A 12,849-nucleotide genomic window follows, 5' to 3' on the forward strand; every position below is an offset into this window, starting at 1 on the left:
TCATCTCATCTTTGCTGCAGCAAGCTGATTAACTGGGATCAGTACTTTTTTTCTCTGTACTATTTTAACTTATTTCGACTTGCAGCACTGACAATATGTCTACATTACCATTCAACTGAGGATCAAAAAGGAAGCACACACAATTTTTATAATTATTAAAATCATTTCACATGATCTAGAGTTGACCTGTGAAACTGCATTAATCTGCTATTGCGACCCAGGATGTGGAAGTGAGGCCAACCAGAGGCACAAGATTACAGCAACAACCTGGAGACCTGGTCCGGGTCGACTGGACAGTCTTGGATAACACGTCACGTCCTTACAGGGTTAGGATACGAAGCAACATGAGAGGATACAGAACATGATACAGCAGTGGAAGGCAGATGAAGCATTTCTAGTTGAGGAACGATTATTCAAGAAAGAATGGAATGGTTTTTCAAACTAATGGAACCCCTAACTTCAGTTCAGTAAGGCAGTAATTGTGTTTCTGTTCACTATTTTCACAAAGACAAAAATAATTGTATGATTAGTGTGATAAGTACGCACTGCAGTAACTCTAAACCAAGGGTTTGGCTTTGACTCAAAACCTCACCACTTAACACCAACAAAATAATTTATTGTGAAGTGATGATTGAAAATTGAAAACTAATGTTTAATTGAAACAATGTACAAGCTGAACATTTATAAAACATAAGATTCTACTAAAAGGGGACCCACCCTCCTTGTGACTTCTGTTGATTAATATATACTAAGTGTGGCAGACCATGCTTCACTAGATTTATTTGTCACAGAAGCCTAATAAACATATTATTGAAAGTCCAAAGATGAAAAATGGGAAGCAGGTTTGTTTTGGCTGGTGTGCCTGGTTCCATTCTTCAGTGGGACTCAAACAGACTTCTGGTAGTATGGAGGCTCTCCTTCACTGACTGTATGTCTCGTTGCGAGGGGGAAAAATTGGCTTTGTGTAATAACCGTACGGTGAAAAAAAAGAAAGAAATGTTGGCAGTCGTTTTTGTGCAGAACATTAAAAAAAGAGAGAGAGAGAGAGAGAGAGAGAGAGAGGGAGAGAGGGGGAGAGGGAGAAGTTTCTAACCGCAAACTCATAAACCACACTTTATTTAGACTGGCTTGCACCCATTACTGGTTCACTGGAGCTTTTTCAGTCAGTCTCAGGAAATATGTTCCAGCGTCTCAGTTAAATGGGGGAGGAGGCGTGGCCTACTCAGGGATGGAGGGATGGAGTAGAAGGGGGTTGGACAAACCCGCCAGGTGGCGTTGCCATGGCATTCCATCAGGCGACTCCATAGAGACTCAGCAGTGGCTGCCTATCAGTGGGTGGATCCTGAGTGGCTCTGCTCTCTATCCTCACAAAACGAAAATGTATAGAATGTAAAATGTGACCTGTCTGCCTGTGTGTGTGAGAGTGTGTGCGTGCGTGTGTGTGTGTGTGGGGGGGGGGGGGGCAGATTGACTGAAAAAAGGAAGTCTTGTATTATGCGTTTTCTAACATGATACTCTCGAATTTCTAAAAGTGACGACGGGCTGAAGCTGAACGATACTTGTTTCTTGATTGGATCTGAACGTTTGAATGATATGAATGATGTGCTGTGTGTGGGTATGAATTTCTGTATGAAGCCGAAGTCTTCAAAGTGCCAGTCAATTGTGGCTTTCATTGTTTGTAAAGAGAATGAAAGAGTTTGAGGAGGGTGGGGTTGGGTTATTGTCAAGTCTGTGTAGCATATTTTAAATCTAATTTTGACACAAGCCTAGCATGTTTGATATCAGTTCCACTTTCAATCACTCAATTATAATTCATGATATGTAAATAGGCTACATTCATAGTCAGATTTCGTGTACATGTTCTGAATCATGGTGTCCATGTTTTTAGGCCTATATGAGGTTGAATGTGTCACATTGATTTAGGATTATCACTGACATTCAAAACAGCGCCATCGTTATTCACCTACTCATGTTCCTGACGGAAACACCATTAGAAACTGTACATAAGGAATCATACTGGGCCTTTCGTTTTGCAAGTGTTAGCAACTGTTGCTATGTGTAACATTGTTGAACTCCACCTCTCCCTCTCTCTTCAAAAGGGAATGACTAACCCATCACGAAACGCGCTGAAAGCTCTCAGTAAGGCCCGGGCGGCGCTCCCTGCGACCCTCTCCTGGACGCTTGCTCATTACTTTATAATGTATTCACGCTTACACTCCCTCTGTATTCGCCCCTGCCTCGTTATAGGATGAAGCCACGAGCGGTTACGAGCGACACACAATTTGCACTTAATTTTATTAGCCTACCGAAAACAGTAGCCTAGCTTTGGCTATATCAGGCAGGACTCTGCCCACGACAGTAAAGATACTAGTGCGGCTCAGAAGCCCCGGGAGCCGCTATCATTATGCGTGTTTACAATCATGGAAACTGAATAGGACCTAGGCTGGAAATGTTTGTGTGTTTGTGTGTGTGTAGGTTATGCGCTAGCGACGATAGAATTCTGTCAAATGCACGCGCTATCATAGCGACGTTGTGTTTACCTCAGCAGGAAGCAGACAGAGTCACTAGGAGAACCTGGGAAACGCGACACACAGAAAAATGAGCAAAATACATACATTAAGACTCCAGTTTTCCCTCCGCACAAGCCCGGGAGACGAAGGACAGAAAAAAAAAACTCATTTCAATATAAATGGAGGAGACTGGCAGGGAGTGTGTCTTTATATCGGCTTTTGAACATCACTTTTTGCTCGCCTGCGAGCCCCCTAGACTAGTTTTGCCGGGAAGTCAGGATGTCAATGTTAATTTTCTCCCCGTTGCTAAGGAGACACTCTCCAAGAGGGCCGTGATTTCCTCCCCCTCGGTCACCGCGCGCTCAGTCAAAGACTCTTTCTGTTCGATGTTCTCAGTGCTGCGAAAAGCGGGCCGTGTTGTGCAATCAGACATATAGACGGACATCCCTAATCAGAGCGCTCGCAGGGCTCAGACACCCAACAACCAGCCGCCATATTGATTTTCAATGGTAAAAATGTCTTCCCGGCGAGCTATTCACTACAGTTTCTTTTTAGAGAGCCTTCTCGCTGTGGTTGTCATGCCAGTGTGTCGATGGTTGAGTGAGGCATTACCTTTCCTCTTACATAAACCTGCATAAGCGAAGGCTGCAGTCGCTTTAAGTTATTGGTATCAAAGTGGGCCCATGCACGACACCTATGCGTGCATCAAGAGGGAAATTATAAAGCTGAAGACAAGTTGTCAGGAATCCATGGTAAACATGAAACATTTTAGGCTGTCAGTTCCCAGCAGAGGTGAAAATCAGTGACACAAATAGCTTTTATGCGCTGCCTTCAAATGATGCCTCTCAACCTCCATAAGGTTCTGGTCGACACACCGCGGAGGAGCGCTCAGACACGCGGTCCTGTTATACATTTATGAGTCTGATCCTTTCAGCATAAGATGGAAGGTCTTGAGATTTTAAAATAGCCTAACCCTTAACAAACAATTCATAAACGTAACAAAGGGTTGATAAGTAGGCTACTCGGTGATTATTGTAGGCTACCGTGTAGAGGCTATCATAGACGTTGCCATGGTGTCGGTGCATGAATGACGCACATGTTCAACCCAATGGTTCAACCTCAATAGGCCTACTGAACCTCGAACAGGGTCGAGTCATCTTAAAAACAGCTATTTTATTTGTATTAGTCTTTCATTTATTAGTTATGATTGTTTCATGGTTATTCATCTGGAGTTGTAAATAGCTTGCAAGAATAACAGTTATTATGGAGTGTTGATAGTGTAGTGCTTGTTTAGTGTGTAGTGGTTGTTTGGCGTGTAGAATTCCGGGAGTGATTCTCAGTTCCAACTAAACACATTTCATTGTCGTTAGTTCCAGGGCTTCAACTCTGAATGATTACCACTACACCAAAGAAAAGAGAATCCACAATATTATTACTTTGACATTTTATTTCATTTTATTTGTTTTGGAAAAACACATGGACATGGACACATTTACTCTCAGTGGTATTGTGGGGTTAAATTATTGCACATTTTTCTCATATGCCAGTTGAATTGATTAAAAAGAAAGTCAAAACCACAAGACAAGAACTCAAATGTATGTTTCTGGCTGCATATACCCACCAAAGACACAAGCGGAGGGCTAAAGTGAGGAAAGATCAAAATGACAGGGATTTTAGCGCCGAATCCTTTTAGCAGGCCACTGACACATGAATGAGGGGCAAGAGAGAGAAAGGAGGGAGGGAAAGAGAGAACAAAAAAAAGTAGACAACCAATTTGGGAGTAATGCAACTAAAAACAGACAAGTGTAATTTCATCCATCTGGGCCGATGTGTAAAAGCGCTGCTCCGAACATTCCCCATGATTCTCCCTGATTGATCTTCCCCCGGACTGAAACACCTATTATTAGCTACGAGCCTAATAGCACCAGGATGGCTCCCCACTCCGCCAGGGGCCAATTCTCCGGTCATCTCCCCCTCACTCAGGCAGCTGTGGAAACTAGGGGATGGGGGGAGGAGGCAGAATGGGTGAGGAGAGAGAGACAGGGGGAGAGGGGGCGTGTGTAGGTGGGAGGAGGGGGGGAGTCTGAGCGAGAGACAAGGGGAGAGGGGGCGTGTGTAGGTGGGAGGAGGGGGGGAGTCTGAGCGAGAGACAAGGGGGAGGGTAGTGTGTGGGGAGGAGATGGGTGGAGGGGGTGAGGAGGAGATGGTGTTGGGGGCGTGTGTGAAGGTGGGTGGGGAGGGTGAGGAGGAGATGGTTGTGGGATTAGGGGTAAGGAGAGGAGAGAAAAGGGATGAAAAGAGAGTTGGTGTGTAGAATGAAAGGTTGGAGTCTGGAGGATGAACAGGAGGGAGAGAAGAAGGGAGAATGAGGTGAGGATGGAGAGAGTCCTAGTAGCAGAGCAGAAATATAGATGGAGGGAGGGATGGAGGAATGGATGGAGCGAGGAATGGAGGGAGGGATGGATGGAGGGAAATAGGAAGACAACAGTTAATCACCCGATACCATTTTTTCACAAGTTCCTTTCCTGATTCAAAATGTAAACAATAAACAGAAGGAAACAGTTTCAGCACCTCTAAAGTGTTTCTTAAAAAGGTTCTGCTACAGGCTAATTGATTGTTTATTAAATGGATGACTTAGTTGTGAAAATGTGAATTTGTACATAAACATGACGATTCAGTCATTCAGCAGGAACAGTTAGTTATTGGCATTCTGTGACGAGAGGGCCAAGGATTCAAACCATCACTCTACAACAGCATGTAGCATAAACACTTCAATGGAACCCAAACACAACCACCAAACCAGTTTTCAACCTCATTTCAAATCCTTTCAACTTGTTTTGCACTGATATGCTGAAGGTAAAACATTGTGTGTTTAGTGAACATGATGCTGGCCCCGACACAAGCAGGACGGTGGGGAAACATTGGACCTTTTTCTTACAGGTACATCTTTTTGTCAGTTTTGAAAAGCTATTGTCAAATATGTAAGGTTGAAGTGTTTTATAAGTTTGTTTGATAATCTCCCTCCCCACACACACTATGAGAAGTCCACTGAATTAACCAGCTGCTCTCTCTAACAGCCATCACTACTGCTGTTTTCCGCAATTTGCACAGTCAGAATTGTAGCTAATATTGAGAAGTTGCTACAAGAAGGCTGAATGACAATTGTGTCTTGCTGACATCTGGGTAATTGTAGCGATGGTTTAAGGTCGTAGGTTCCATTGTTAATCACCCCTTCAGTCTATTTGATTGACTGAAACCTTTTCTGGATGCAATGCATTTGCAAGGTCAATGATAACAATGATTGCTTACCTTCATTTCTGCATTGGTCGAGTCTAGCAAGTCTACAAAGTTCCACTGGAAACAACAGTTTGGACCTAATGAATGTACAAGCCAGGCCACTTATAGGAAGGGCATTATTAACCAAGAAATGATACTGTTGCTAGCAATACAAATGATATCTCTGGAGTGACTTTCAAATGTGCTCTGAAACCATACCATTACCTCACAAAGAAACCCTGTTATGGTCAGTTTTATGTTATGTTGTTTATGTTGATTGGTGCATGATATTCGTTTTAATTGTGTTACCTATCTATATTATCTATATTATATCCCTAATAAATGTCTGAACTGTTGTGGTTATTCAATCATTTCACCAAATAAAAATATTTAAATGGTGACTTTTGTTTTCTGTCATAAATCTCAGTATAATACATAGTGCATCTGATGATTCCATTAAAAAATGGTTTTGCTTGCTCAAAGTTGTCTAGTGCTTCAATTAATTTAAACAACTGTTTACCTGTTATAAATCAAATATAGATAGGTAGATTCATAAACGTGTCTGCTGTATATGCGCACAAACATTTACCAACTATGAGAGAATGTCCTTGTTTTCAAATGCAGTTTCAGGGTAGGTGTGTTTTTGGATGGTAGACAATGGTAAAGAAATATCATCCGCCAACTCCTGCGATCGTGTTTTCCTGAGAACCGGGCGAGCAATGTGAATGAAGCAAAGCTGTCCATCAAGAAGCATTTGACCAGGTGTGACTTTTTTTTCTTTGCCTTTCTTCCACTTGGGTACACTTTGTGCTCTAGAATTTCAGCCTCTTTGTGTTTAAGACCGTGTACTATGTGAACCACTTGTCTGAACACCAGTGCCTTGTTTTATGGATCTGAAGGGTGGTTCTCAGTGACAATATCTGCGAACCCTCTCGTCTGATTCTGTTTAAACTGTTGTTAGTTTGCGGTCTTAAAGAACAGCTTTCTACTGTTTTCTGAAGTCTTAATTAAATGTTAAGTCGACTAATAAAGTTTTATTTGGATCTGGAACTTTTCCTCCGAATCTTAGATGTTTTACATTTTGACTTGTAGTAGGCCTAATTATTTTATGATTAGCATGTTCCGAACTGAATGTCGCATGATCTAGCCTGTCATTAGGACATGAGGTTCATTCACCACACGGGATTGCTTGCCCATTCAAGAGGTTACGTCGTGGCTGTTAGGCTACATGGTGTCTTCACACACTGCCTGTCTAAACCACAGACAGGTTCAAATATCTTCAAATATAGAAACATCTCTCCAAATAAATAGAATGACATTTACATAAATATAGAGAAAGATAATCACAATTTAGTTCAAAACATGTTATAAAAAAACAAAACTAAAATAGGTTTCATCCTCTGTCATTATTCCAGTCGTCATCTTTCCTCGTTTTTGCTCGCTTTTGTTTCGCTTGTTTGTTAGTTTTTTACACAGAAGGATAGCCTGAATACAGTTTACAGAGGTTGGGTTAAGACAGACTTTATCGCGGATTAACGCGTGCGGTGATATATATCATACAATTCCAGCTCATGACCCCAATTTAGGATCCCCCAAGTTCCCTGTTACACGCCAAATGCACCACGGTGCATTTATCATAAATAGGCCTACACTGAGTGATGATCATTCGGAGTGGTATTTTGGATATTATATTATGGCACGGATTTGAAATGTATGGACACAGCGTCTTAGAGCCGGAGATATCCACCTGCTCTTCACACCCTGGTGGACGTTAGTTTCGCTGCTGGATCTCCATCTCACTATAGCCTATATGAATATGTAGATTTGTGATTTATATTACCAGATCAAAGACATGATCGTATTGTGTGTTTACGGATTAAAGGCTATAGTTGAAAGAAGACCTGCATTATTTTAGGCTACCCAGTGAACCTGTACTAGTTCCAAATGGGTTTGTTCTTGTCTCTGGTGCGCATGTGTTGTAGTATGGTTACAAATATAAATGCTGTTTATTAGCCTGATGTAAGAGGCGACTGTGATGATTGTTATTATTAGCCTAGTATTAGGACCATTCTTATAGTTTTCTTATTCGTAGTAGCATATATTATTATTTAATGTTGAGGCCTGTAGCCCTACTACTGATGATAATAATTTAATTACAGCAATAGCCTACTAAGAATAACAATAATCCTCATTCTCATAATTGTCATAACAAACTTAATCAGTGGAAATAATGTTGCAGGTCATTTGTCTGTTTTTATTTGAGAAAAAGCTGCTAAATCTTTGCCTTTGGTACTACTGCAGTGGACTGTGTCATCAAGCGGACTTATTTAGCCTCATTTGACAATTTCAGCCTAGGCACGCTCCAAACTGAACAAGTTGACACACTATACACTCGTGGTTGCAATTTCTGTCAGTCAGGAGAGTGAATATTTGGACATAACCGGGTCTTTTCTTAGTAGGTTACGAAGTCCCTTTGCCTTACATAAAAAAAAACGGTTGCATTCCCGAGACATCTTAACCTACTTACACGAAAAAAACTGTAAATTATCATCGTGAACCTTCAGTCAGGAACCTATGGATTGGTGTAAGAGATGAAACATAGGCATATCGAAAATCGGACAAAAAATACGACTATGATCAACAGATGGATAGGCTCTCCAATTATATTTCAGGAGGTTTGAAAATGAATTATTGCCTTTGAAGTGCATTATAGAACTGTGTGATTTGCAAGTGTTGAACCACAGGTCTCGCTCACTGTGACTGCAAACGAAAAATTACACAACGAAAAAAGGACTCAAGGCAAGAAAAAGGCTATCTTTGTTTGCCCCTCATTGTTTACCACAGGATTCTTTCTCTTTTTTCATTTTACTAATTCATTTCAATGGCTTTCAAACTGGAAAATGGAAATGTTGCTCTTGCCCTCTATTTCAACAGCAGCGTCCTGGCAACAGAGCAATTTTCTATCATCAGGGATAAACGGCATCGAACAGTACATTCTGATAAAAAAGCCCATGATTGCTGGCCTTCCTGTCTGTCATCTCCCGGCGAAATCCTCTCCTTCAAGCCCGAGCCGTGTGCTGTCAGACCTAATAATGTCGCGTATTAAGTCAAGAAAAAAGCTCCAAGGGAAAGCCTATAGCATACACACTGAGGGTTCTTATTCGTCTGCAGAGATAAAAGGTGTTTTAGCAGCTATTCAGGGTTTTAATTTCGATTAATTGCCCAGTAGCCAGACACATGCCCCTGTCATTACTCTTCCTCTGATAACTCGCTTTGACCTGAATCTCCAGTGTTTCCAAAATAAAAAAACACGTTATTGGCTTCTCCATAGACCATCACCATATAACCTCAATGGCCAAAATCGGTTAAATAACTAACGTGGACTCATTATTATTTACTTCTTATGGTTGAACATGAGCTATAATCACCCTGTTGATGGCAGAAGCAAAATAAGATATTCAACAACCTTGACTCTAATAAACGAATATGATATATGATTTAAAGAAAGGTGTGATAAGTGTTGTCTCGTTCTCTCGCAGTGTCCAGCAGCCTGTTGATTGGGCAAGAAACAAGCAACCGTAATTAAATCGCTAGGAATGAGTCACGTCTGGTATTTCAACTGTGTTGAATGAAACTCCATTAAAGTTTTGGAGAGCTAAAGGCGTCCGATGGAACTCGTTTTTGTTAAATGTGTTTAAAACGTGTGTGTTTCTATTTCAATAGAGGTCCGTTAAGGCCCAGACTAACAGCCAACATTTATATACAGGCAAATACACACATAAAGGCCTATATATTTACATATAGGGCCTACATATAGGCCTATATATTTGCTACATGTGTGTGTGATTTTAGCATTGATTACATTAGGTCTATATATCCATATCAAATACAGATAGGGTGTGGCCTAAGAGAATGTTGCCAGGTAAGGCAATTTAATAAACGTAAATGTATATCAGAGGCATTGTTTTGATCAGTAAAGATAGTCCTCGCTCCCAGTATAAAGCCTGGTTTATCTCTTATGTGTACAACACGTGCACGCCTCAATGCCGGCAGACATGGATGTACACAGAGCAGACACATCTGTCTCGTGACGCATGGGAGACGAGGGATGCTTCCCGTCTGAATCCTATTATGATGACCCATGTTAGAATACCGACAGCTGCGTGTGGTATCCATCTGCTTTTCTCTCGACACCGCTCTCACTGCAGCGATGGAAACCCGTCGACGCCTGCGTGTCTGCGAGGAACCAGTGGGTTTGCACTCGGGATGGAAGAGACACTTAACTACTCTACTGGCCTGAGTGGAAAGCCTCGACAGTCCCCATCGCTTCTGAAAGCAGAACGCCACAAGCAAGGAGGTGGCGTTCCATGCAAGCCATGTCAATAGCTGTTAAGGCCACGGACCGCAAAGTCCCAGGCACTTTGGAAGAAATACGACTGTGTTTTGCGCAAACTCAATGCGCAGGCTCGCAAATAAAATTATTAACACATGTTGGCGAAACAGACTCATTCAATCAGACGCGCGCTCGCACACGCACGCACGCACTCATAGAAGAAGCACACAGACACACAATTCGATGATTGAAGTATCCTGATATTAATACGCATTAAAAAGCATTGTGTTAGGCGATGAGCTCAGCTTAAATCAAAGGTTTGGGTCGAAAAAGTACAGAGCCATGTAGGCAATTTCAAATAGGCCTACATGTCTATTTTCCAAACCAGAGTTAGTGTGCATCACTGTTGGGAAACCCCATGTCTAGCTCGCTGTGGTTTGATATTGAGTGATTTTAAAGAGTCATTAATCACCGCGTTTATTGGACAGCGCGGAATAAAGACCACTTCTGAAAATCATCAGGATTGATTGAGCTGAAGGTCAATCGCCCACTTAGGACAGACATTGTTTTTCACAGCTGGACATGTTTTATTTTTTAATGTTTTATATTTCTCATAAACATGTTGTCAATAATAAACGAATAATAACAATACAATCAAATTCATACAACACGACTACAACCGTTGACTACAAGGCCTTAAATAATATCCTAATATCCAAAACGAGAATATTTCACAAATATACTTGCTTGATGATACTCATGCTACAGTATTTTTATGGATATAGGGATGAACAACATGCTCAGGACAAAATGTCATAATCAAGGAATGCTCCTCACACTGAAACCTACGTATGTGTCCCTTTGATGGGGTACATTTAAAATAGGCTATATACTGTCGAGAAATGACAAAATATGAGTATATTACTAAAGTTACATAGTAGGGTCTCCCATCAAGCAAAATGTCGCTTGCTTTTTATCATTTCAGTTTAATACATATTTAGAAGTCCCTTCTTATGCCTGAACGATAATACATTTCCACTTTACACACAGCTTGTAGGCTACCGCTAATATAATAAAACTGTCATGAGTGCGCACACAGGTGAGTGTGCTCTGTCCTGGAGGTGTTAATCGAGAATGTCCCGGCTAATCATGCATAAGATAGAGACGCAGAGCAACAACACCGAGGAGTATACGTTTTGCTCGTGCCATTCAAAGCCGATTAGAGAAGGCGAAGGGTCTGGTTTCTCTCCAGAGTGTCCAAGTAGAACACGGATTGATATAGTTCCACCACTCTGAGCGGACGAGCAATAAGAACCCAAGTAAAACCATTACACTGTAAAGTCACAGCGTGCTCAGTCTAAACTATTTGACGATCTCGGCGATAATATAAATAAGCAACATAAGACATGCAGCAAATGACCTGCGTTATTAGGTGTCTTACCTCATTCTGTCCATTGCGAATAATCTTGAAATTCTTAGTTTTTCCGTTTGGTTATGCACGAAAAGTTTAAACTGTTTAATGTTTGATTCATATAGCAAATATTTCATGAACTGTGTCGGTGCTTCTCGTTTGGTCCACTGCTGTAAAATGATTATCCAGCTGGGTTGTGCACTTTTAAATCCCGCAAAGTAAATAACAACCCATGGAAATAATAGCAAGGTACCAAGTTCTTGTTGTAGAAAAGGAGAAAATTGAAACTAAACGCAGCATTTAGACAACCATTTTTGATAAGAGGATAATTGAGGCGACACTGGCGTATAATTAGAGGATAATTTATGCTATATCCACTTTATTCCACCTCCCCAAAATAAATCCAGTCCATAATCATTACAGGCGAATTGTTCTTAATTTTATAGCTGCAATTTGAATAAAGTGTGGTGGTTAATCAAAGAGGTTTTGGTTGCAACTGATTGCAAGCATAATTACTTTTCAACACCATTCTGAAAAAAATTATGCCACACTGGAAAAGCGTGCAGATAGCCTTGTAAAAAAATATATGCATGTATTTATATTTTCTTCATATAGCCTAAATTGGGCAACGTTTAATTCATATTTTGCAATAATCGTTTAGATTGGAGTGCATGGAATGTAGGCTACAAATCCTCAAACTGTATAATTTACATATTCAAGATGTTATCAAGCATCTTATTTTAACACAGATAAATTATCCTGTCACTTAAACACAACATCCATCTGCAATACAAGCTATTGTCCAACACGCGCCTTGTTATTTGAGGCGTCACACGTATAATTTAGCGTTGTCTAAAACATGTACATGAGCCTTCACTACGAAACGGGTATAGGCTTTAGTAGTTTGAAGGAGAGTATATGGGCATAAGTAGATATAAGAGAGGATTATGAATTATATTTCTTCGTTAGTGTTTATGAAAACGAGTGTAGGCTAAGGCCTGTGCGTTATGCGTAATGTGGGGTAATTGCGTAAAACAAACTTGACAGGACGCTTCCAAAAGGCTGGATTTTACAACATTAGGGCGTTTGATGCTTGTATGTAGGAATTAGCAGACCGTGCCACCATATATCATTTCCCCTATGGTTGTGCCTGCGGTAAGAGCTGGTTAGGTGGGTTAACTCGCGCTGAAGTCTCCGTGAAGCACAGTACTGATGACGTTGGGTGGAATGACCAATCGGAAGGCGCTGCCCTTTGGAGACAAACCATTTTACTTGTAGTGTCTGCATCAAGTCTGAAAGCAAGGACTCAATTTTAACAG

The sequence above is a fragment of the Hypomesus nipponensis genome, chromosome 4 (assembly GCF_054491055.1).
Source record: "Hypomesus nipponensis isolate SF chromosome 4, ASM5449105v1, whole genome shotgun sequence".
Taxonomy (NCBI): Eukaryota; Metazoa; Chordata; class Actinopteri; order Osmeriformes; family Osmeridae; genus Hypomesus; species Hypomesus nipponensis.